The sequence below is a fragment of the Agelaius phoeniceus genome, chromosome 3 (assembly GCF_051311805.1).
Source record: "Agelaius phoeniceus isolate bAgePho1 chromosome 3, bAgePho1.hap1, whole genome shotgun sequence".
NCBI classification, from domain to species: Eukaryota; Metazoa; Chordata; class Aves; order Passeriformes; family Icteridae; genus Agelaius; species Agelaius phoeniceus.
In genome coordinates, this window is record NC_135267.1 from 43,558,853 (window position 1) to 43,584,430 (window position 25,578).

The following is a 25,578-nucleotide window of genomic DNA, read 5'->3' on the forward strand; positions in this document are numbered from 1 at the left end:
CCCAATGAAAAGAGTGTGGCAGCTTGGTTTAATGAAGAAAAAGGATCCAGTTTTTTGAGAAAAAAAATGTGTGATGTGCAGTAGTTTTCCTCTTACATTCTCCAACAGCCTCACACTTATGTAGGTTAATTCCCACTTCTAGTCATGTATGCAATTAAAGAATTTATACCCTGGAGAAACAGTGGTGTCAGGTGGCTCTGCCCGCAGCAGAAGCATTGTGTAGATATAATTGCAGCTACCAAGGGAGACTCATATGTCTCAAACTCAGTTTTCCCTCAGCAGTTTACAATTACTCTTACCCTAGCTATTTGTACTTCTGCAGGGCATTGGTGGAAATGGAGTCTTAATGTATACGGGCAATAAATGGTTCCAAGCACCCCAAGTCATATATAGGACCTTGAGAACAGACTGAAGAACTGCCATACCTGCAGGCAGAGAACAGGAGAGATGAGGGAAGTGTCCAAGTCCTCAAGATGAAGTGCTTCCAGAAAGTTTGAAGAAGTATGGCACAAATCATTAGAGAAGAAGGCAAAAAAAATCTTGAAATTATTGTTTTCAGTCTTATGTGACATAAAATTCTCATGTAAAATTCTTAAAAGTAGTAATCAATTTGGCTCTGAGAATGTGAACCTCCACTGAGAAGACAATGCAACCAAATTTGTGGCCTGAGATAAGGACAGTTTGATAGGAAAAGCAAAAGCAGCAAGCAAAGCAAAACAGAATTAGTTCACCAGTTCCCATGGGCAGGCAGGTGTTCAGCCATCCCCAGGAGATCAGGGCTCCATCACACATAAGAGTGACTTGGGAAGACAAAGGGCCCTCTGAATGTCCTTCTTCTGACCCTCAGCTTTATCTGCTGCACGGCGCCGCACGGCCTGGGATGTCCCTTGGGTCAGCTGGGGTCAGCTGTCCTGGCTGTGACCCCTCCCAGCTTCTTGTCCATCCCCAGGCTACTTCTTAGCAGAGCAGCATTAGAAACAGAGACCCTGATGTTGTGTAAGCACAATTCAGCAATAGCTAAAACACTGCACTAGCACAGTTTTAGTGAAAAATCCAAAACATAGCATCATAAAAGCTCCTATGAAGAAAATTAATATCCCATTCAAAACCTGTTCATACCTTCACTTTCTGTGAATCACACTTCTTTTAGCTCCTCTTCCTCATTTTCTTTGCAAGGTTAGTCAGCATTTTTTCCTCAAAATGAAAGCATAAATAAATTTATTTCCTCAGTGAAATTTTATTTAGAAAAAGATACAAAATGGTAGAAAAAGAAAAAAAACTAATAACAGAGGATTATTCTATTAATACATTTTAATTTGTATATTTAATCTTTAGGAGTATTTAAAACAAAAAATCTTAGAATCTGAATGTTAATATAGAGCTAAAACAACTTTTGCATAATTGCAACAAAGAAGGGAGAGACAGAAAAGAAGAAGTAATGAAAAGTCAGCAAGTTTGAATTCTTTACATTCTTCACATTTTTCTTTCATAGCGAATGGGTAGATTAAGGGAAGATTTCATGCAAGCCTTTTAAGAAAAAAACCTGCTAATGTCAAGTAAATGAATTTGGGGCTGTCAAAGAAAATTTGATAATATGGTTTCTAGATGATTCATTTGTTAATGTGCAAAGTATGAATAGAGTCTCTAAACCATGTGTGTGTCCACAAATTTGACATGCACCTGGCATCAAAGGACATCCTGACAGAACAACTTAAAGTTCTCATCTCAAAGAATAAAATTAAATTAAATTTAAAAATACATAGCAATTACCACACTGAGAAATTCAGAGAGAGAGAGAGAAAATGCATTAACTTTTCTGCTAGACAAGATCTTAGAAAAATATGACAACTCATACTGTCTAGAATGCAGGCAATGTCATTTATCAAATCCAGGTAAAATGATAGTGAAGGCTAGAATTCAGACTTGCATTTAACTTTGTGTTATTTTATTAGTCTTCATTCATTTTGCATTGTTATTGGACCATATCAAAAGCAAATTTAGCATTAAAATTGATTTTTGCCCAACATACAAAAAAAAATAGGGATTTGTACTGAACATTCCATGTGTGAAGTCTAGTATTACAAAATATTAACTTCTAGAGAAGAACATTTTAATGCACTTAACTATAAAAGTGTCTTTCCTGCTATGGTAGCCATATAGTGGCATAGGCATTATATACTGTGTTAAAATATTAAAATGAAGACCAACTTTATGTTGGAAAGGCAGAGGTGTTTGTTGGCTTAGAATCATACAAACTTATAAAGTACTTTCACCTACAAAAAAAGCCCTTTCTTTCCTCGTCTTTTTCTCTCTGTATTTTCAGTATAATAAGTCAACTTCCAGACAATAAACAGCTTAGTTAAAAAAATATGTAGGCCATTAATCTTCACATTCAGCTAAACCTCTGTAGGCCTCCTTAAATTTCCCAGGGGAATTTTTAAAACCTCATATTTATAAGACCTCAAATTCCAAACCTGTTAATTTAAGCCAGTCAGCAAAGAAAAGGCATAAATTGTTTAATCCCCCACATCCCATCCCATCTCTCCCACTTAACGGGCCTGACAAAACTGGGGAAAGCAGGCACAGGTAGTGTCAGAAGAAAAAAAACAGTGGTGTTTTAAACATTACAAAAGGGAAAGCATAATGGTGGCCCTCAGAGCCAGAAGACAAGTGAAAGAGAAAAGAATGGCCTTCCAGCAAGAGGGGCTGAGGCTAAGCCTGCAGATGAGGTGAAAACTTTCACCCTGAAATAATGAAAACAGCCTAAGGTCCAGAGAGAAGGAGAAAGTCAGTCAGCAGGGTGTTTGGGAGAGAGGTATTTGTGATCTGGTGGTGCCAGCTGACCTTGTGCCATGAGAATTCCAACACAGCTTTGCTGCATCTTTTCAGTGAGGAAATAGATGCATGCACAAAAACCAGAATTCATGTGGCCTAAATGCTACTTACTGGGGGATTGAGACTGAAGAGCCAAACTGCAACCTTGGTCATCAATTTTGAACAATAAGGAAAAAAAGAGGTGAGATGTTACATTTATGATCTATTACAAGTGGCATGGTTCAAATGTAAAGTAACAGGCTGCTCCTAGTTCATAAAAAAACAATTTTCTGTCTCTGTCTTTTTATATACTAGCATGTGGTCTCTTTATTTGTCTTTCATCATTTTCTGTAAATCATTCTTCTTTTAAAGTCAAATACAGCACTGATATAAGAACCTAACCTTGTAGTGAAGCCTTGCAGCCCAGAATCCATCTCTGAAGAAGCCCTGGATTTATGCATTTGAGTATGATATGTTCTAAGGGGATTTTAATTTGCTTTCATCATGTGATCCTTTTTCACTTTTCATGCATATCTTTCATTCCTAGTAACTGCATGGGGGTAAAAAATGAGACACTGGCTTGAGGGAGTGAAAAAAGTGTTTTCAGATGATATCTGAAATGATATCTGAAAAGGAATCAAAATGACAGGTACAGAGACTGTCATGGAGGCCAGAATCTTCAGAGAAGAACATTTTCACATTAGCAGTGGCCAGAATTTGCAAACAAACAGACAAAAAAAATCTTGTGGTTACATTTTTGATTTTCTATAATCAACACATTTTCATAATATTCACTGAAATACATTATTAGACTGAGATTAAGATGCTCTTTCAGAAGTTTGACTCCTGTAACTGTTTTGCATGGTTGTGTTAGTGTCCCTCTGGCTTTCTGCTGAATCCAAACAACTTAGTTCCTTTGTTTATAAAATGTTACATGTGCCAAAAGATGCACTGTTTTGTTCTAATGCGACAAGTAGCAAATGACAGTGCTCTGGGGAATTCCAAAGAAAAGGAGAACAAGCTAGAAATGCTAATGTGCTTCTACATTGCCTTTCCAGATTAGAGGATCTGCCACAGATATTTTGACTGCTATTGCACTGTAGATAATTTTGATAGAATTATACACTTAAAGAATAATTTGAGTTGGAGAGGACATCTGGCAATCTTCTGATCCAACCTCCAATATAAAGCAGAGCAAAATTAAAATAGGTAAAAGAGGACTTCTACCAGCTGAGTATTGAACATCTCTGAGGGCAGATATTTCACAGCATCTCTGGGTATCCTACTCCAATATTTGCCTGCGCTTATGTAAATATTTTTCTCCATACATAAAATTATCTGTGGTTGCATCTTCCATCCTGTGCTACTTGTCCTGTTACTGCACTCCCCTGAAAGAAGCCTGACTCCATCTTCTCTGCAGGTTGTGGAAGACAGCAATTAGATCCCCTTTAGATTTCTCTTCCCCAGGTTAGGCATTCTACTTTAATCAGCCTCAGTTCACCTGTCATAGTCCACAGTTTCCTAACCATCCTAATCACCCTTCACTAAATACTTTCCCATTTGTCACTATCTTTTTGAGTGGGGCTCCGAAATTATCATAATCTTCTCTCCATGTTTCATGTGACAAGGTGACAGAAATGTAAGAAATATCTTCCAAATAATGGTGCCTGTACTGGGTACCTTGACTTCTGCCTCAGGAACAGATGTACAGAAATGTAGAGCTCCTGATTTAAGAAAAAGCTAAAGCTAAAATTGCATTCAAATATGTTCTTTTTACTGAGGTGAGAGGAAGCAGCCCTCCAAAATCACAGTTTTAGCTGCTCATATCAAAGACATGCATGTGAAAAATTCTGTGATTTTTAAGCCAGGAGAGTAGAAGAGCACTGTAATTTATGTATTAACAGGTAAATTGAGTAAAGGAGTTAAATATTGCCTAAACTGGACTATTTATATGTAGAGGAATTAAATATTGCCTAAACTGGGCCATTTATATATCTGACCATAGGTGGCATCAACAGAATGAAAGTTAAAACAATCCAGACGCAGAGAGATGCAGTTTTGCAGTTCAGCATGTGAGGTACAGAATTCCACTGCATTGTGAAGTGACCTATAGATATCTCTTGTTTCTAACAGAGTCCTGCACACCAGGTTTGCTGCACTAAACAAACAGAGACCTAAATGGGGTAAATAAAACCCCAAATGATGCAAGCAGTCTATCAAAAATCATTCTGCTGATAAACTTCCCAGCAGATGGAGTTTCTTTTTCATCTGAGAGCCAGTAGTTTGTTCAGTAATTTCTCATCACAAAAATGTGTGAGGTCAGTGCCCCACCATTTCTTAAGGGAAAATCCAGAAAAACACTTGGTTTCAATTTCTATCAGTTGCCATATTCTGTGGACTCTTCATTTTGGTTATTTTAACCCTAGTGATTATTTTATAGCTTCCAATGACTGGCAGCTAAACACACTCCCAGTCTGAGGCTCCACACATTTTTTTACCTCAGCAATGTATTCCTGTGGCTTGCTATGCATGCATGTGTGGGCAGAGGGGAGGGCAGGCACTCAAAATTGGACAGTTTTAACACACCATTAGAGCATCCAAGCCTGAAGTCACAGTGTTTAACGCTTGGAATGGGATGGTCAAGCAAAATACTATCACTTTTATCTGGAATCTGGGAATAAAGCCAACTCAGATAAAACAGGAAAAAAAAAACAACAAAAAACACCCAGCCCTGACTAATCTGACAGCTGTGGCAAAGCATATTGATAGCAAATGTTAAGCAGGCCAAAAATTCAAATGCTGTGCTGCAAATGGAGCACACTTATACCATGCACTGATGGTGTATGCAGGCAGCTGGATGTAGGCAGTGTGCACATGGGTGGGAGGAAGACGTTTCAGGGATCACACCTGCAGTAACCTCATGTTCTTTGGAGAATGAGTGCAAGTACATTACTTCAATGCCAGTTTGGATTTGTAAATTTTACTTTATAAGGGTATTTGAAAAGAATTCCTAGTCCCCTTAACATGGACAACAAAATGCAAAGAGCTTTCCCAAAAACCTTGAGGTGATGTTCCAGATTTCTCAATCAACAGTTCTCCTGCTACTCTTGTGCAAGACAGAGTTGTGTGGTTCTGGCAGTTTTGCAGAAAAGGCACTGCATTGGAAGAAGTTCTCTGGCACAGAGGCTCCTGTATTGAAACACTGAAACAACTTCAGAGCTGATGCAAGGTAAACAAATAGTATTGCTGTATTACCTTGCAATATTATGAGATAGCAAAACTGCCAAAAAGGCAGTCAACACCAGCCCCAGTGGAAGACAAAGCTTTGTGACAGTGTGAGGCTGTAAAGAAAATCTTAGGTGGGGATTTGGGGAGGAGACTCTGGGATTCTTATGCTCTGGTCACATGTGGAATGAATAAATTTTAAAGAATAAATGAAATGGGTAATTCAGCTTCAGAGTTCAGCCTAGTGTTTTGATTAACACAGCATTCAGAGGGCTCATAATAAGAGAAACAGTCTTCATCCGGAATAAACTGCACATTTGATTTTCTAAGGTTGAAATCCCAAAAGGGACCCAGGTAGGCTTTATATTATTATTTGGGTGAGGAACCTGATATGGGTGTCCTTGGTTTACGTGTAACAGATTTTAGATATACTTGTATTTCACTGACTTAATATATCAATGAATTCATTGATTTTTAATCTTGTTTTATACAAAAAGTATGCCAAAACCAGAAGACTAAAAGAATGGTGTAAATCTGTGTTTGGAATTTTCTCCAGATTTCTTTTCCATTAAGGGTTTCATAATGTTATTTCTTTTTTTTAATTCTAGTCCAGCTAGCATCTTCTTGGAACCAAAACCTTTTAACTTGGAGGTTCCTTTACCTAGGAGGGGGTATGTAGGCTTGAACATGCCTATTGCAAAGAAATCAATTAATCCAGCCTCATCATCTGCCAAATTCAGATTAATTGCCAGTTTGTTCTACTTTCTTGCATAGAGCTCCCATGTCTCCCTGTAGGGAACTATTCCATTTTTTCATACTTTTCATTGTCACGTAGATTTCCTGCAACCCAGCCTCATTTCTTTTTCCTTGAGTTTTTATTTTGCATTATTTTCCCCAACAGCTGTGTCTCTGTTTGAATCTTTTTACAAAACTCCTTATCACATTTCTATTTTTCTTCTGTATTTCTATAAAGCTTGTTCTGTATCCTCCATGACACTGGCAGTATCAGCTTTCCCTGAACTATCATCCTAAAACTCATGGCTTTGGAGCATCCCAATACCTTCCACTTTCCAGCTGAATATATATGATTCCATCTACATTTATCTTGTTTAATGGGCCTTCTGCCAGTTTTAAGCTGATATGGCAATTTTCTAAGGAAAGCAGTTTAAATTAACTTTTTATAGCTGTGTACTTGCTGATCTAATTTATTTTGAAATACAGTTTTAACCAGAAAAAGCATGTTTGATTCTTCTTTAACACTACTGAAGCTTCACCTATTTTATGGATATATTATGGCTAGGAAAAGGAATAAAAAATTGCATGGTGACATTTTAGGAAACTCTGCTTTGGCCTGCAGTGGGCTTGCCCTTGTGCTGTCTGGAACTGGCTCTGTCCAATATGGGGTCTTCTCTTCTCTTCTCTTCTCTTCTCTTCTCTTCTCTTCTCTTCTCTTCTCTTCTCTTCTCTTCTCTTCTCTTCTCTTCTCTTCTCTTCTCTTCTCTTCTCTTCTCTTCTCTTCTCACAGAGCCCAGCCTTCCAAAAGGAGTGAAATTCAACTCTAAGTGTCTGAAGGCTAACAGAATATTTGATGGAGCAGAGGGACAACAAAAGTAACGTAGACAAATCAAGATCTCACCAAGGAAGATTTTATTGTTGCTTTTCAGTACTTGAAGGGGAGTACAAGGAAAATTAGATAAGCTTTTTAGCAGGACCTGCTGTGATAGGAAAAGGGGTTTGAAACCAGCAGAAGGTAGATTTGTATTAGATACAAGGGCAGAGTTTTTTACAATGAAGGTTGCAGAACCTGGAACAGGTTGCCCAGAGAGGTAGTGATGCTGGGCTGCAAGCCAAATCCTGCCTATCAGATCTTTAAATTTAAGAGGAGGTAGCATCACTTAACACTGTCATAGCCTTTTTGGAGTGCTTGCTGTTGGCAGATTCATCTAAATGCCTGAGGTTTTATCATCACTCAACAGTGTGAACAACTCATGGCTGCATTTGCACTTTCTGATTAGGTCAAAGTTCATTCACTGAAAAGAGAATCCCTTCTGTGGGTATTCTGGACAGATCTCATAAAGCAAACAGAAGAATACAGTTTTAAATTGCCATCTCTGGTTGTTACTTTAAATAATTGAAATTAATTGAAATTAACCTATTATATTAATTTGGTTTTAGCCCTCAGAGGTAGTACCTCCTGACATACTCATGTTCTGAGCCTGACTTTTCTCATTTGTTAACTCCAATTGCCCATACATGGAAATTTAAGATAATTTGAGGTTTTCTAGGGTGTCCTGACTGGCCTCTAGCTGCTAGTCATGTTTCTGTAGGTCTTGGATGTACTTGGTGCTGTGGAGACACCTCATTAAATTTAGGACTTTGCAAATGGCACTAGACATGCACATTTGGGAACCAAGCTAAGCTTTGAGTGTCCTTTATAGGATGGTTCTTGAAATGATGCAAGTTCACTGTTGAAATTAGAAGAGAACATTGGAAACAAATTTCAATGGTGCAATAATACCATAGTTTCCAAGACACACGTGTCTTGCTTTGTGCAACTGCATAATACTGTGAGGGTTTGAGTGTTCACCTACAAGTTTAACAGCTGGGTGCAATCTGTGTGACCCAAGGCAGGGAACTGCAGTGCAGAGGTCTACATTGCACCATCACTGCCTGCATTATCAAAGAGGTGCAGATACACATTATCCTAAGAGATTCCCTTCAGACTTCCTAAATGTACATTAAATGGGGCCCATGGTCCCAACTGAAAGCAACCATTGCAGAGTCCAAAATTGACTATAGAGGGAGTCTAGGGGGACAATTTCTTGTCCATGCGTAAAGTTATGGTGGTGAATGTCTTATCAAAAGTCTCTCGAAAATGTAAGCTCACCTTCTTAAGGGTTTATGCAGATACAAGTTCCTAAAGTTGATTTATTCTAAGGGAACAATTCACTGACTATGGTTTGTTGTTCTTGTTTGGTCTGTAATATTCCAAAATGAGCAGCAAAATGAGAAAAACAGAACTTGTAGAACTTGTCTAGCAGTACTTCATGATCTAATTGAAAGTGTTCAGGGAAGGAATATGATAAATATAGAGAAGCCAGCTATCAAGGTGAGTTCCCAAGATAAGACTCAAATACAGAAATTTGAGTCCTTGATATTAAGCTCTGAAAGATGCCAAACATAGTTCCAACAGAAAGCATCAAGGGATAAAAAGTTACTCAAGATTTTATATTAAAGTTTCAAGAGGTGTCATTTCACTAGCACTGGAACATTTTTCATTGACAAGTTGGTGAGAAAAACACTGACTTATTTTTCTTTACTCTGCACCGCCTATGAACGTTTTACACTAGGCTTTAGGAAAAATAAAGCTATATGCTTGGGACTTTTTCTCCCTATTTTATTGAGACCTAGATGAAAAAAAAACAAAAAAAAAAACCCAAACAAAAAGACCCTAAACAAACAAACAAAAAAAACCAAACCAAAAATCTTTACATTAAAATACTTTAGAAAGTATTAGCACAAGGCATTTGAATATTGTGACAACAATGGATATTTTCTGTATACATAAAATACTTTTCAAAAAATAAATCTGAATATTTTGTTTGTCTTCAGGCAGATTAGACTTTAGGCTCATTAAAAAAATAGACAAATGTCATATCCAAGATTATTAGTTCTGAATGCAGAAAGCATTTCTTTCTGTGCCTATGAGGTACATTGTGGAAAACACAGTTTGATTTGATGAGGAAACTTGTCATTGTTCATTCAACCCTTAGGAAAATTTTGGCTTCTTCACTGCAGTCACTGGCAATCTAAAGGTTTTATTAAATAATTTATGGCTTATGGGTGTTTCATCAGACTTGATAAAAATAAACCTAATTCTTGCTCATTTTTTCTCTATTGTGTGTCTATATTTGGGTGCAATGTCTTATGTCTGTCTCAGAATTTTCTACCTAACAGTATGTAAGCCTGGGTAAACACCTGGAAATGGGAACTGCACTATTTGCAGAAATTTTATATTCAAGGACCTCACTCACCACACAAGTGGCACATGTCAATGATTTTAATTCTCAGAATTGCTTCAGATAGAAATAATTAATAGTGTTATACAGTATTTGGACTGTAACTGGTTAGCTATCAGAAGGATTGCTGAGTTAAACTTTACAACCTGCTTTTCCCACCATGTGACTCATTTAATCATAAACCTAGTTTGATTTTCCAATTCTAAACCCAACACAGTGAAACACATAAGAACAGATTTTACTGTAAGTATGCAAATGTTTCCACAGACTTCAAATTAATCATATATTTAAGTGGTCTGCTGTCTCAGAGCCTAAGTAAATCTTGATTCTTGATCTAAAATTTGCTTTTCATAAACATCTGTGAGCTTCAATTCATACTATTGTTAAAGAATAAAAAGTTCAGCTACAAAAGTTACCAACAAAAGGAAATCCACCAATGTTTGAGATTCACCAATATGTTTGCCAATCATTTTTTCAGTATTTGCCTATGTCTGTTCAAATGTCTGGGGTTTGACTTTTCATCTATTTCAGGAATATTTTAAGCAAGCTATGCAAAAATCTTTCTTTGTGCTAGTTTGGCATATTGCAGGAAGGTTGAAAGTTCTTCTTATACTTTCCTTTTTTCCTAATGCTTTCATGTAGACTGTAGAAAACTTAAATCACTTAAACTTCCTTCTAGGAATCTCTGTTTTTCAAGGAGTTCATTCAGATATAGCTTATAGTTCAGGTATGTTGATAGCGAAGATGCCTTTATTCATATAAATATGCCACTGCCTTTCTAGACCTGGGAAATTTCTAGTTGTTTATATTTCTTTTAACATCGATAGCTAAAGGCTTTCCATCCCAGCTTTACCTAATGAGCTGCTCTGTGTCTTACTTCATACTGTGTCTTCACTGAAATACAAGCACCTTCAACATTAATTGGTAGAGAAATGTCATGTATGTAGAAGCTTACATCACAATCACAAAGCTTAATTTTTTATGCTTTTAAAATAGCTACTCATGCCTGACTTCAGATTAAAATACTAGCATTAAAGGATTTCAGCCTTCAAAGGCAGTATAATTTGATTTAAATATTCTATCAACACATAATGAAACTATTGTAAATACTCACTAGTGATTGGCTCATGTCTCCATTTCCAGGGCCATGTCTGTGGATAAAATGTCATAAAATGACCTCTTTCCTGAATGAAATGCAGAATTGAAGGAAAGGCAGAAAACCAAATTAACAAATATGAAATATTTGTTAGAGAAACATGAAAAATCTTCCCTTTGAAAATATACAAACTGGCATAAATGACACATCTAATTCTCTTCATGTTTGATTGGAGAACCAATAAACAGAGAAGATCAGCACAAAGTGTTTCAAGCTATTATATGAGTATGTTATCGCCAGTACTGCCTATTCCTAACAATTAACCTGAGATATGGTAGTTTAAATTTGCTGCATTTTTCTCTTGATTTACAATGCAAAGTTTTACAATACAACAATACTGTTAATGAAATTAATAAATATTGGATACTCCAGAAGGTAATCACATGGATTGTCATATACACAGAAACCCATGAGCCTTTAGAAATGTCCAGCATATGAAAAGTGATCATTCTAGTTCTGCTAATCAGAAAGGCCAAAAATGAGGGACTCATTTATTTTTTCTTAAAACATACATTGATTTATATACTTCCATCATGACTTTTCTCAGTCCTGTTTTCTGACTGATCTATTTGACTTTTCACTAATAAGGTCAGGAGATTGCAGCACCCAAGATGAGGGAAATCATGATTTATACTATGTCATGAAATTCTAGTCAGGACTGCTGTATATCCTAGTCCTCAACATAGTACAAGATGTGATATTTGGCTTTGGCTACCTCTCCTCGCAACAGGAGATCTCTCCACATTGTCTGCAGGAGTTTGCTATCAGAGATTTCTCCTCCTGCTCTCATTTTAACTGTTTCAGCCATTTGATGCTCTTATGCTTAGCTCCAGTGAACAGTGAGAGAATGACAAGGATGGAGGAAAAAAAACCAGCTGCAGCATTCAGATACAGCTGTCCCACCCCTACATGGTGCTTGGCCAACCCACTCACCTCACCCTGGGTTTGTCCCAGAAATCCCTACAACAACTCAGCTCCAGTCACCAGAGGAAGTGCAAAAAACCACGTTGAGCAGGGAGAGCAGGAAAAAAGCATCTGGCTTTGAAATAAGAAGCGGTGAGAAGTATCGGGAGGGCACAATGGGGGTTTTGTGATGGAAAGCTGATGAGTACATGGGGAAAGCACACCAACATTTGTTCCAGGACTGGATGTGAATCACAGAGCTACAGAAACAACATCAGGTTTATTTGTTTGGAGAATTAATTTTTAACTTATAATTACTTCAAATTATTCAATTTTTTCAATTGTATTTGAAATTTAATTTACATTTGTAATACCTAAACAAACAGTCCTGAACATTGAATTCTTCATTTCTCTCCAGTGAAATACTTGCATCACATTCAAGTGTTATTTTACACAGTTCATCTCTTCACTAGCTCATTAATAACCGATTTATCCAACTATGCAGAACATGGTGGGTTCCTATATTCAAAGGTAGACGTGGAGTTTAACTCATCATATGTTTTGCCTGCCTAAAAGTGGAATATGCAGTCCGGACTAGTCACAGAGGATCCCTTGAGAGAGTGGATCTCCATGAAGCACTTCCACAAGGTGAGTCATTTCATCTAGGATAAGATGATTTGCCCCTTGTTTTCTGTCACTTGAGCAGTTTCTGGCACCTAAGTGCCATTCACCTCTAATATATTAGGGCTACTTCATTTCCTTGAAAGCCTTCTTCAAGGGGTTTCATAAATGGCTTGTTGAAAGTCCAAATTAGTTATAATAACTGCCTTCTTCTGCCTACAATTCTGTTCAATTACTTGTCAGAGATGCATGATTTTCTTTTATGGCAACCATATTTCTTTAGCTTTACCTTTTTATACCAATCAAGGGATTTTGTAAACAAAATAAATCTCCACTTATAATTCAAATGTTCTTTTAATACTGGAGAAAAACTGAATGTACAATTTTTAACACTTTTTTAAAAGGTGTTTAAACTTTCTCCATCAAACTCCTCAGCTGAGGTTGATTAATTTAATGAGGGATTATGTCTATTTTGACAGCATTTTCTTTAAATTCCCTGAGCATGTCATCCACTCTTGATACCTTGTCACCATCCAGTACCTTTCCAGAACTTTAACCACTGCTACCACTTCCTTTTATTGACTCCAAAAGTTATTTTAGGAAACATATTTTTCCATCATGCTTAGTTGAGAAAGACAGTCTGAAAGAAATGTAATTAATTCTTGACACCACTACCATCTCTAAGCACATTAATTTACAATAGTGGAGTGCAGGTTGAGGAGGAGGAAAGGAAGCAGGAACCCAGACCCATTCCTCTTGGGTATTTGAAGATAACGCTGGAACTGCAGTGCCAGCAGGTTGAGGGGGTGATCCTGCCCCTCTACTCAGCCCTAGTGAGGCCACATCTGTGGGAAAATAGATTGGGGGGGAATAGGAATGGGGCTGTGGCTGAGCCTCACCCTTTGTGGGGTGCAGCTGTATAAGACAGCACAGAAGAAGAAGAAGCATGTAATGCTCATGTGTATTGACCAATCACAAAAGAGTAGAAGGGCATGCAGGTTTTATGCATGTGAGGAAAAGGGTATAAAAAGTTGTAATGGGGAGTAATAAAGGGCTGATGCTTGCCACCATTTTTGGCATCAGTTGTGTGCCCACCATCACACATCTGGAGTGCTGTGTCCTGTTCTGGGCCCCTCAATAGGAGGAGAAAATCCAGCTAAGGTCCACAAAGATGATTGAGGGACTGGAACATCTCCCTTACAAGGAAAGGCTGAGAGAGCTGGGCCTGGTCAGCCTCAGCAAGAGACAACTGAGAGTGGAACTCATCAATATATACAAGTACCCGAAGCAGGGGTGTCCAGAGAATGGAGGCAGGCTCTTCTCAGTGGTGCCAAGCATTAGGACAAAGCAGTTCAAAAGTATAACAAATATTTTGTGGGTTTGTTGGGTTTTTTTCAGTTCAAAGTGCATGGAATGGCATGCAGTCCGTGCAGCTGACCAGAGCAGTGTTGGTGTGGCCTGTGATGCAGCACAGAAGTATTTGCATAGAATTTGCATAGAATCATGGAGTCACAGAATTTTTGGGACTGGAAGGGACCTTAAAGATTGTCTCATTCCAACCCCCTGCTATGGGCAGGGATACCTTCCACTAGACCAGGTTGCTCAGAGCTCCATCCAACCTGGCCTTGAACACTTCCAGGGATGGGCCAGTCGCTTCTCTGGGCCTCAGACTGACAGCAAAGAATTTCTTCTAATATCTAATCTAAGTCCAAACTCTTTCAGTTTAAACCCCTTCTCCCTTATCTTGTCATGACATGCCTTTACTAGAAGTTCCTCTTTGGCTCACTTGTAGGACCCCTTTAGGTACTGTTCTAATAATTAGGTTCCATTAGGTTTCTAATTTGGGTTGTTTCCTCTGCAAGAGCTGTGGGGACAGGGTTGAAAGGTTCTGTATGGTGCAGAGTGCCAAAACCAGATGTTCAAAACATTGCAATAGATTGTTTTTTATGAAGGGTCACAGTGTACCAGGATCTGGCAAACAGGCAGCCTAAGGGTACACTCAATATCTACTTTTTCTTTGGTTTTGGGTTTTTTTTCACACATGTTGAAGGAGAATAATGGGTTTCTTTCCTTCATGTCATTACCACATGAATTTAATTCAAGACTATTAAGAAGAATCTTCAATGTTGTCCTTTATCTTAATTTTCCCCACTGCATTCCCAATTCACATTTCTACTGTTCCTTTGTCATTCTTCATTGTATTTTTCTCTCTCACCAGTAGAACAGTCTTGGATTACAAAAGGGGGAGGGGTTTTACTTCAAAAATAGAAATTAACAGTTCAATGGAATGTCTCCAATTCAGGATTTATGAGTAACAAGACCATGTATTCATTTAGTGTTTTCATGGATAAAAGTAAAATACTGCAAAGTGATTTCCCTTATGTTTTTCTAAAAAGTGCTCAATTAACCTCATTGATTTAGAGATAAATGTCCAAAAGAAACATCTCTCATTTTATTCAAGAGTTAAACTGTCAGTCTAAAATACAATCTCTCCACAGTCAGACTAAATTAAAGGATACTACAGCAATCCCAGGAATTTACGTAGATTTGAAGTGAAAAGAAAATACAGCATAAGTTAAGTTTCATAAGGCTTCATCAGCTCTCAGGGTTTTTTCTTTCTCCTTCCTCTCCTTTTTTAATCCTTACAATAAAGGAAATCCTCTAACTATAGAAAGAGATTTATCACAGATGACAAAACTCTGAAAGTTGATCATAATTTCTGACTATTCTCTCCCATTCCTTCCTCTTAGACCTAGCATAAAATTTCCAGACAAGTTTTGTAATGACCTGGCAGGTGCTGGTTGTGCATCTCCAGGTAGTGTCACAATTCAGACCCACCGAGTCCTGATAGCTTTCCACCAAGGGCTATGACATTACTTGGGTGACTTGCTGTGATTTGCAGTCTGCCACTGCTGTATGTGTTTTTACAATGCTTCATAAATACACTGCTGCCTCAGCATCTGATAACTGAACCATTCCCCATGGATGCATTATGGAAAATACTTCATGTTTAAATTATTGTGAAATATTGTCCCTTCTTATCGCTCAGATACATTATCCCCACAAATACTATAAATGCTGTAGCAAAAGTTTTATCTGTTCTAATTAGCATGTATGGAGGAATGAAAACCTGCATAATTGCATTTTGTTCCTCCTGAGCATTTAATCACTATGCGTCCACTGGAAAGAAAAAAAGTCTTTAGCCTGGAAATTATCAGAATAGTGATCAATTAACATTTTTAAAGATTAAAAATAGGGGTGAGAAGAGCTGATTAGCTAAGGCAACGTTTAGTAGGATATGGAACTCTGTATCTACAATTTGTGGGTTCAAACACAGTTTGTGGTTTCTGAGAGGTTTATCAGAACCACAGCTTTCAGACCAAAAAAATACCTTTTGATTAAATATCATGACTTACACAAAAATACCTCTTTATCCCTTCACTATGAATACCTTTGTTTGGTCCAATTGTTTGCCTCAAAACTTCACAAAAACATTTAATGGATCACAGAACCCATCCATGACAAAAATTATTTCAGTCAAAAACATCTAAAACCTTTTTTTTTCCTTTTTTTAAGAGCCATTGGACCCATAATATCAGGCATTCTCTTTATATTGCTGAACATGTGTTGTTCAGTCCACTTCATGAAATAGGCCAGCTGCTTTTTCACCTCATTTTTCTGGGTCTGTTCTATGTTATCTTAGTTTTTCAACATTCTCTTAAAAACAGATACATGTCTGCTGTATGTGGTGCTCTTTCCAATTCAAGTCTACCTAACCTCTCCCATTGAGTGTTTCACTATTTATGCTCAAAGGGTCAGTCATGCCACTCTTTTTGACAACAGAACACTGTTCAGTGCTTGTGTTGACCACTTTGCTTCCCTGTTCTCTTTAAAGGATCTCTTTTTGTCCTGACACGAGTTACTCATGGTCAATCCTCTAAGAATGAGGTCTAAGTTATCTAAAAGTCATCCAAGAACATGATAGCTAAGAAGTACAACTCATTTCCTGAACTTCAATCCATGGGCAATTAAAATCACCAGGGATCTCCCTGGCTGGCTTGGAAGGACCTGGATAGGGGGCTTTCCCCCTTGGAAGGCCCTTCCAACTTTTTTCACTCACCCATGCCCAGAAATGCTTGTTCATTGGAGATGAATGTGGTACCCACTGTGTCACAACTAATTTAGGTAAGTGGTGAAAGAGTTGTCTTGAATTTAGAAACAGATGTAAGCATTCATTGCTCCAATACAGCATTTTCACAGCAATGTGCCATGATTTGCTTATATTTAATACATCATTTTGCCTAAACAGCTGCTCTCCATACCATAATTTTGCATTTGATTATCCCCCACCTTAAATGCAAAAAAAAATAGGATTTGATATAAATCATATTTCTACAATACTGCTGATTGATATGATACAGGCCTATATTTATCACTTGTGTTGCACATGCAAAACTGCAGGGTCTAGAACTGGGGCCCTTCTGTCCTGCATGCCTGACACATATTTAATAAAAAATGTAATTCCCTGCCCCAGAGAGACAACTTTCTAAACATAGAGTTGGATAGACCAGGTGGAAAAAAACAAAAGTAGACAAGGCAATAGTGAAACAATCATTTTTCATCTTGCAAAATTGGAACTGTTATACTACACAGCAATTTAAATCTGCTTCCCATGTACCAAAAGCAATCCTTTTTCTAGTTTCGATAAGTATCTCTTTTCCTGTTAGATAAAAATTTTTGTATCTATCTTATTTCATTGGATTTAATAATTTCTAAATCACTTTCACTGAAATATAAAAGGGTGTTGAGCTTCTTTGTTTAAATATGAAACACAGTAATAATCACTCTTTGGTGCTATTCTAATTAGCTAGATCTCCCCACGGAGGATACCAAATGCACACTAACTCAGGGCAATTAGGAAGATGCTAATAAATGCAACATCATGGTTCCTTACAGAATCCAAAACCAGCACCAACATGTAACCAAGGAGTTTGCAAAGAGCATTACCACATTTCAGGAGCTAGAACTTAAAGCTCTCATTGGAATGATTTCAGGAGACAAGGGCTCTTAATGCTCTCAGTCAGTATTCAAAGGGTTACATTTTTGTCTGTTCTGTTGATGTTAGACTGCAGAGAAAAAGAAATTTACCAATATTAAAAAAAAATAAAGGCAAAGCTGTTGAATGAGGAAATTTGTAAGTGCTGTGACTAATTCATAGCTAGCAAAACACAACACAAATCCTCAAAATGCCACGGAATTGCAATATCCTGCTCCTGTCAATGTTTATAATGTATCTGACATAGAGTATAAGATAAAATACTAAAAATCTGGAAATGAGAAAGAAAAAGACACATCAGTTGATGGAAAAGTAGGCAGTTTCATTTTTTTCACTTGGTTTTTGCCAAAATCAGCTTTGCTTCAAACAAGCTGCAATTTTGAGGACAGCACAAGGAGGAGGACAGTGGTGACATCCTGTCCTGTGGAAGCTTAATTGTCCTTTCTGCACCTGCTTTGAGACACTGTACACAGCTCAGCAAGGAGCTCCTGAAACATTCCCTATCCTCTAGAAACATTTAAGGATCCATCACACAGCCCACAGAATCCAATAGGGATGGGCTTGCAGGCTTCAATATTCCTTGGATCAGACCACAAGAAATAATCCAATTAAATCTATTTTTAAAATTATGATTGTTTAAACTATTATATTTGTGTGTTATTCCAAAGCAGCCCTATTCCATCAAAACATGCCTTCTAAATTCAGCATGAATCCCTTTTTAACTTGTCATATCCAAAGAGCAAGGACAACATTTCTGCTGGATTTCAAAATTAGGCCTTTGGGACCAAACATTGCTGTCTTTCTCCATGAGAAGTCCCCATGGCTTTCAGTCCATCAACATGTCCAATACCCAAGACAAGCAATTAAGAACACGAAACAGTTTAAAACTAAGGCACAAGTTATAAAACTGCAGTATACCTTTGAGAACCAGGCAAAATATTTGCTATTGTAACTTTCCCATCTTGCCAAAATATTTGTTATCTCAGAGGCAGCACTTTTCAAATCCACACTCAATGGCATCCATAAGGTAGTCCCACTGGTGTCAAGCTGGCACCACAATAACAAGTGCAGTAATACTCTGGGAATCCAGAATGGGACTATAATAAACATGTAGCCCCAGAACACAACAAAACCAAGAAGAGCTCCAGGTGGTGCTAAGAAATATGTATTTATGTTACAAATATAAAGTTTGATCCCATTGTCTTCCTTCAGGTTAAAAAAAACTCTGAGATTTTTCATGTAATACAAAACATTTCCTAATCACAGTGGTATACTTAACTGCAGAAAAAATTTAATCCTTCTTTTTCATTATTGTCATATAAATACTAGAATTCTTGATTTAGCAATTCTTTCTGACACTGAGTTGCCTACCAAAATAATTCCATTTTTTTCAGGCAGAGTGTTTATGGACATATGGACTTCTTACATTAAGGTTTCTAGAACTGGGGTTCATTTTAAATGAAATTGATAAAAGAGAAAATTCCTAATGACCTAATAATGTGAGGACAACTCTGAACCATAGAGGGGGTAACTTAGGAGGAGGTGGGAGGTGATGCAGCCCTGATTTTGCGTGCAGCATATCATCTGAGGCGTCCAAAGCAATCACTGCTATTTTTTGTTTAAAAGCAGCAGTAAAATCCTCCTTTCAGAAAGGGCCCATGCAAATTTAAGGAAGTGACTTACTTGTTTATTTGCATCACTGGCTAAAGAGCAGTTTTCCCTGCAGGCTATAAGCTCATACATTTGTGTCCTGCCTAATATCCCATCACTTTCAGATGGGATTTACAGCTCAGCATGGATGAAGGTGTCCTTGACTGTCAGAGCAAGGTGGTCTTCCTCCTCTCGTGTCTCTGTGGGGAAGAAAAGAAATACATGCAGAAATTAAAGGCACTATGGAAATTTCCGAAGGAAGAGAGTTGTGGAGTGGCCTCTGTTGTACGTCCTCTCCTTCATTTTGTACCACTGGCGATCAATGGACTCATTGCCTGCTGTAATTCCCTGCAGTCATTACTTTACAGGTGAGTAATTTATGGCTTTGTAAAGGGCTCTGGGATGTTTGATTATGTCAAAGGTGTTATTGAAGTTCAGATTGTAGTTGTATCCTAAATAGGATGAGATTACCACAGGGAGTTATATCATTACTTTCACTAATTATTTACAACATGGTGCCAATCACACTGTAGGCACAGTTGCAGTAAAAGAAAAGATGGCTCTGTGTAGGTGAGCACAAACCCTATTAGGTAATAAGCTATCCAAAGCAGTACATGGCATTGACCTTCCTTCCAGAGGAAATTATAGGCAGAACAAGGAAATTCAACATCAAAGACTGAGCTTCAACAGGAAGAGTTAATTTTTGGTGTGCAAATTTCTCAGTCCTCATCTGACCCAAGTTTCCTGTCTCATGGGAGTGTGGACTAAGGGATGGGATGGACTATTCCAGAGCCACAGGATCAAAGGGTGACTGGAGAACAGCTTAAAAATTGCTGTGTAAATGTTTGCCTATGGGGACAAATATAGCAATTGTGGGGAGAAGTCTCCTGCACAAGGGAGAAATATCATGGCCTTCCAGATAACGTGGCAAGAAAAAAGAATGAGACATGATGATTCCCCACAGGACTCAAGTTCTTATCCCTACAGAGTCTTCAGTCAGAGTAGGAAAGCTCATACCACACAGTAATAGTTTTCCAATTTGTCTGTAAGTGGGCTGGGTCCCGGGGGATTACAAGTGTGACAACATCCTTCGATCCAGCCCCAATGACAGAGACAGGGGAAAGCAGTAAAACTTTCTTTTTAGTGGCATACTACAATGATGTAAGAACTCCTTTTTCCCTCAGAGGGCTCACATTAGCATTTTCACTGTCCTGAGAGTAAATCATGCCACTTAGTCACAGTCTGTAGCAGGACTCCAACATCCCCTTTCTGAGTCTCACCTTCACCTTTCCTGCCTGATGAGAGCACCCCAAATTTGCTAAGTGAGACACAAACTCCAGTTCACTCTTTTCTGTGGACCTTCCTGTCTTCTACTAGAAGTCTACATAATTCCACCTTTATGAAGCTTCTATTTCTCTATTCAAGGGCAGGACACAGGACAAATAAGTATTCAGAGGGACATCAGGAACAGCACCATCACTGGGCCAGATTCACAAAGTGACTTAAGCATCATCACACCAACACTGTGGTATTTAATAGTGAGGCACTGTGCTCCAAGACTCATCTGAGCTTAAGAGATATCTTAGTCTTCCCTTTCATTATTTAGCAAATAATTACTTGATATTTGGTAGCTCATGATTCACAGAAAACAAATTCCTCCAGAGTGAGGGGAAAAGAATTCTACTGTGTTTATTCTGTGTATTGCCTAGCATCTCCTTTTGATTATGAGAACATGATTTGCGGGATTACTCACTAGGTTTGGAAGAATTACTGATTTCAATGTTCTGACTGAAAAGGAAAATCTTCTAGGCTACTAAAAATTAGAAGGTGCTGTTGAATGCATAAGACAGGACTTCTGTGACAAAATGTGACTATAGAGTGTATTGGAGATTATATTAAAGTCACTGTGGAGAATCAGATGGGTAAGAATTGGAATGAAACACACTGGACTTCTGTAAATATTTTTCAGTGTTAAATCTTTCTTTCCTGCATACAGAGGGCAGGATATTTTTGTTTCTATCCTACACTTAGGAAACTATACTTAGGGAGGCAGTAGAGTTCCTGGTTGGAATGTGAAATGCCTAGGCAGTGTCCTTGGATGGTCAAGAAAAGAATGAAAAAGCAGACCTGACATGTGATGGATGTGTTTTTAAGACACGCAACAGGTCAGCATCAATGAAATGCAGAGGCAGAGAAAAGCATCCTGTTATTTTTCCAGGAAAGACAACACATTGACCAGTTATGTTTGTTTTGGCCATCAGACCTGAGTACTGATTATTACCTGACAAATATCAACTTATTTGAGAAAAAAATGTGTTCATTGCTAGAAATTACAATTGGATGCATTAATAAACCAGAGGACTGACATTCTTTCCAGAATTTAGCCAAAGAAAAATCATATATAAAATACAACATGAATAAGGAAAAAAGAGTTTAAGGAGCCATCAGGACATAAAAAAATGCAACAGAGCATAAGCACCTTTTCTAATGGATCAAATCCACACCAGTCAGATGGATTCTGAACAATGCCTGGGTCCACTTTCAAAAGAGTTCTATAATAAGAGAAGTATCATAGTATCATAGACTATCCTAAGATGGAAGGGACCCATGAGGGTCATGAAAGTCCAGCTCCTGGTCCTGCACAGGACAGTTCCCAGAATCACACCATATGCCTGAGAAGTAGTGTGAGGAAAACAACAAATTAATGGACATTATTCAAAATAAGCAGTGATTTCAAAAATTGCACTTCATTATTAAACATTATTAAATCCATGTGTCTATTTTCTTCCAAGACTATTTGCCCCTAAATTGATCAAGGTTTCTGAGAATCAAGGATCTGAAAATGGTTGTGCTTGAATGACTTCTAAATTCAGGGATTCAAAAGTCATACCAGAGGCCTCATGAAGTAGAACTGATAAAATATGTAGAAGAACAAAGTTTCCCAGAAGAGCTGGCTACAGAGACAGCAGGCAAGGAAAATCTTAGTCAGAATTGCACTGGGAAATAAACACAGCAGCCTGTTGAACTATCTGCACCAAAACTGTGTAACTAGTGTAGAGCTGGCAGGATCCTGGGTTAGCTGATCAAAAGAAATCAAAATTGAACAACTTTAAAAAAGAACTCTTGTTAGAAGGAGGTGTTCTGCATCCTCTACCATGGTCAAGAGTATTGCTGCATTTACTGCTTGTTTGTTGGATTGAGCAGAAATAACAGCAAATTACCAGTATCTATGAGGGAATCAAATACTTAAGATTCATTACTTCCTTCATTAGTCAGGCATGGACTGTGTCTACATAGTGTTTTCCCAGCAGAAGCCATCTCAGTGTACACACCCCCTGGGCCAGCTCTGATTTGGGAGCCAGAAGTTGTACTTACCCCAAGTTGAGCCTGAGAGACTGAACCCTGCCCCCCTGCAGGCCTTATCAGCTGGAGCACCCCCCAGCCTCTACCATGGCTGCACCACTGCATCCAAGCACCTGTGGAGACCATCCATGTCCTCCTGTAAAATTCTCATGGGTGCATGTACTGAGACCTTTGTGCCACATGATAAGAAGCAGTAGGAACAGGCTGAAAGGATCTGTACGTCCAGCGATACATCCCAGCATCATTTGCTGCTCTGCTTAAACCAGATGGACAGCCCAGACAGGTTGCATCTGCAAACATGGTAAAAACACTGACATGTCCTAACCAGAGTCATAGAACTGCACTTATAAAAGATCAGTGTTTCTATGCCAGTTTTGAAAGGCTCAGTAACAGCTAGGGAAGAAGTGGAGGTGGCTGTCATTCATTGTTATGATTCAGAGTCACAGAACATTCAATGATTATGGATTAGCATAGAAAAATTACTGATGGGCATGCATTTTCACTCAGCCTCCCTAAAATCCTCTCTTGAGGATGTAGAAAGAAAGCCTGATTTACAAGGGGTGACCTTAACTTCAGGGATGTTTTCTGGACAGCTGGTTCAGTTTGTTACTAAAAAGAAAGGTGGGATGTGTACACCATAACACAGATCTCTAAAACTCAGAAGCATTAAGTCTAACTTAGGTACCTCGGGGGAGAAATCAGCAGTTCCATTAGGCAGTTCATCCCAACCTAAAAGATCTCTCTAAGATAAATCAATTAAATCACCCCCTAGTAGTTCTTATTTCTCTCAGTAAAAAATCTGAGTGGTTAGCTGAAATATAGGAGTTTAAACCTGATAAATCTAAAAGGAGAGAGGAGCCCCATTTCTGGTTCTTTAAGACAATTTCACAATTTTCTTCTTTCTTAAAAGAAGAAACCCAGTGTTTTAAAATGAGATTTGAAATAACAATAAATTATATCTAAAATGAGTAAATAGGAAAATAGGGAATACATGAATGGTGAACAACTTAAAATATAGGTGACTTCTCAGAACTTCTCAAAGTTGAATAACTTTAATGTTAGGCATAGCTAGGGCTTCAGGAAATGAGGATTAATGTTCACAGGTATTAGGAGGAAAGAGAATATTAGGTCAGCTGTAAGTTTTGTTTCAGATTAGATGGAAGAATTCTCAACAGCAATGTAGGAAAGTGAAACATTTGTCATAAATACACCTTGATATCTAAAACAAAGAAGTGCTCTATACCTTTTCTAATTATACTTCATCTCTTTCAAAATACTAGCATATGTTAACATGCAAATAAAAAATTTCAACACATATTTATACCTTAGATAATTTTTTTTTTTTAGGGCTGAATAATATTTCTAGTTTAATTTTAAAGTTGGGATACTGAAATTTTCTAGAAAACAAAGTCATTCTAGTGTTTAATAGGGGATAAAAGAAATAACCTAGGGGCCATTGAAAAATTTCTCTGATGTGCATGGAACAGTTTAATGAGGATTCTATCAACAAACAGTGGCTAAACATAATTTGTGCCACTCAACATGGTTTTGTAGAAAGTAAATCTTGTCAAACAAACACTGTTTTTTATGACAGGCTTATAGGCCCTGTTGGTAAAGGTGAATGTGTTGGCACAGCATTCTTCATTTTTAAGGCATTTGACTTCGTGCCACAAAACACTTTGGCTTTAAAAAAACCTTGAATTGTGCAGAATTAACAGGCTTAGAAAAATTAAAATATCTCCCAGTGTTCAGAAAATGGTAATAAAGAAATCAGCAAGCACAAGTGCTTCTACAAGCTTCCCCCAAATAGCCATTGCTCCATCTATAGAAGGAGCAGTGGACTAGAAAGAGCATAAGAACAAAACAGAGCAGGATAGTAGGTAGCAGAGATGAGGCTTTGGTGCAGAGTTACCTGAAATCTCTGCTGAAACAGTTAATTTCCAACAAAATTAATTTAAGGACACTCAAATACAGAACAATGCATCTGGGGACCAGGAATACAAGCTATAGGTACAGTGAGACTCTCTTTTGGAAAGCAGTATCTCAGGAACGGGCTCGTGAGTCATTGTGGATAATCATCTCAAAATAGGCTCTCAAAGTAATGCTTTGACAAAATGGTTAATATGATCCTTGGTTATATAAAATGTGATTGTCAAATAGAAGCAGGGAAGTGTTACTGCTGTTCTAAAACTTGAAAAACCACACAAGTTAAACCAGAGACTGGAAAACAAATATTAAGATGCGAGTCTTAAAGAGTTCTGTTAATTTAACAGAAGGCTGAAAACTGACTTGAGGTGTTTGTACAGATCCTCACACATGAAAACACAATCCAGTGGCATGATTCTCAAACCTGCTGACAAAATCATAATTAGACATAATGACTGGAAGCTGGAGTTAGAAAATTTAACCTTGAAATAAGACACAGCATAGAAAATGAAATAAGACACAACATACAAAATGAAATTTTATGAGGTACCAGCTCACAGTTAGTCTGAGTTGTTAAGATGGGTTTAAGCAGCTTTCTGAAGTGGCATAATTCAGCTTTTCAGAGAAATTACATCTCCAGCATGAGAAGGGGTTTTGATTAGACAGTCATAGGCCACCCTTCTTGTGGTGAAATCTGTCAAACCAAGAACACCATCTTCTCTACCCCCAATACATATGTGCCATATGACAACCAGGATTACCTGTGTTTCTCAGCACAATCACTGCGTGGGCAGATATGCATGCCACCAATGACTGTGCTCAAATATCATACCTGAGGGTTTCAG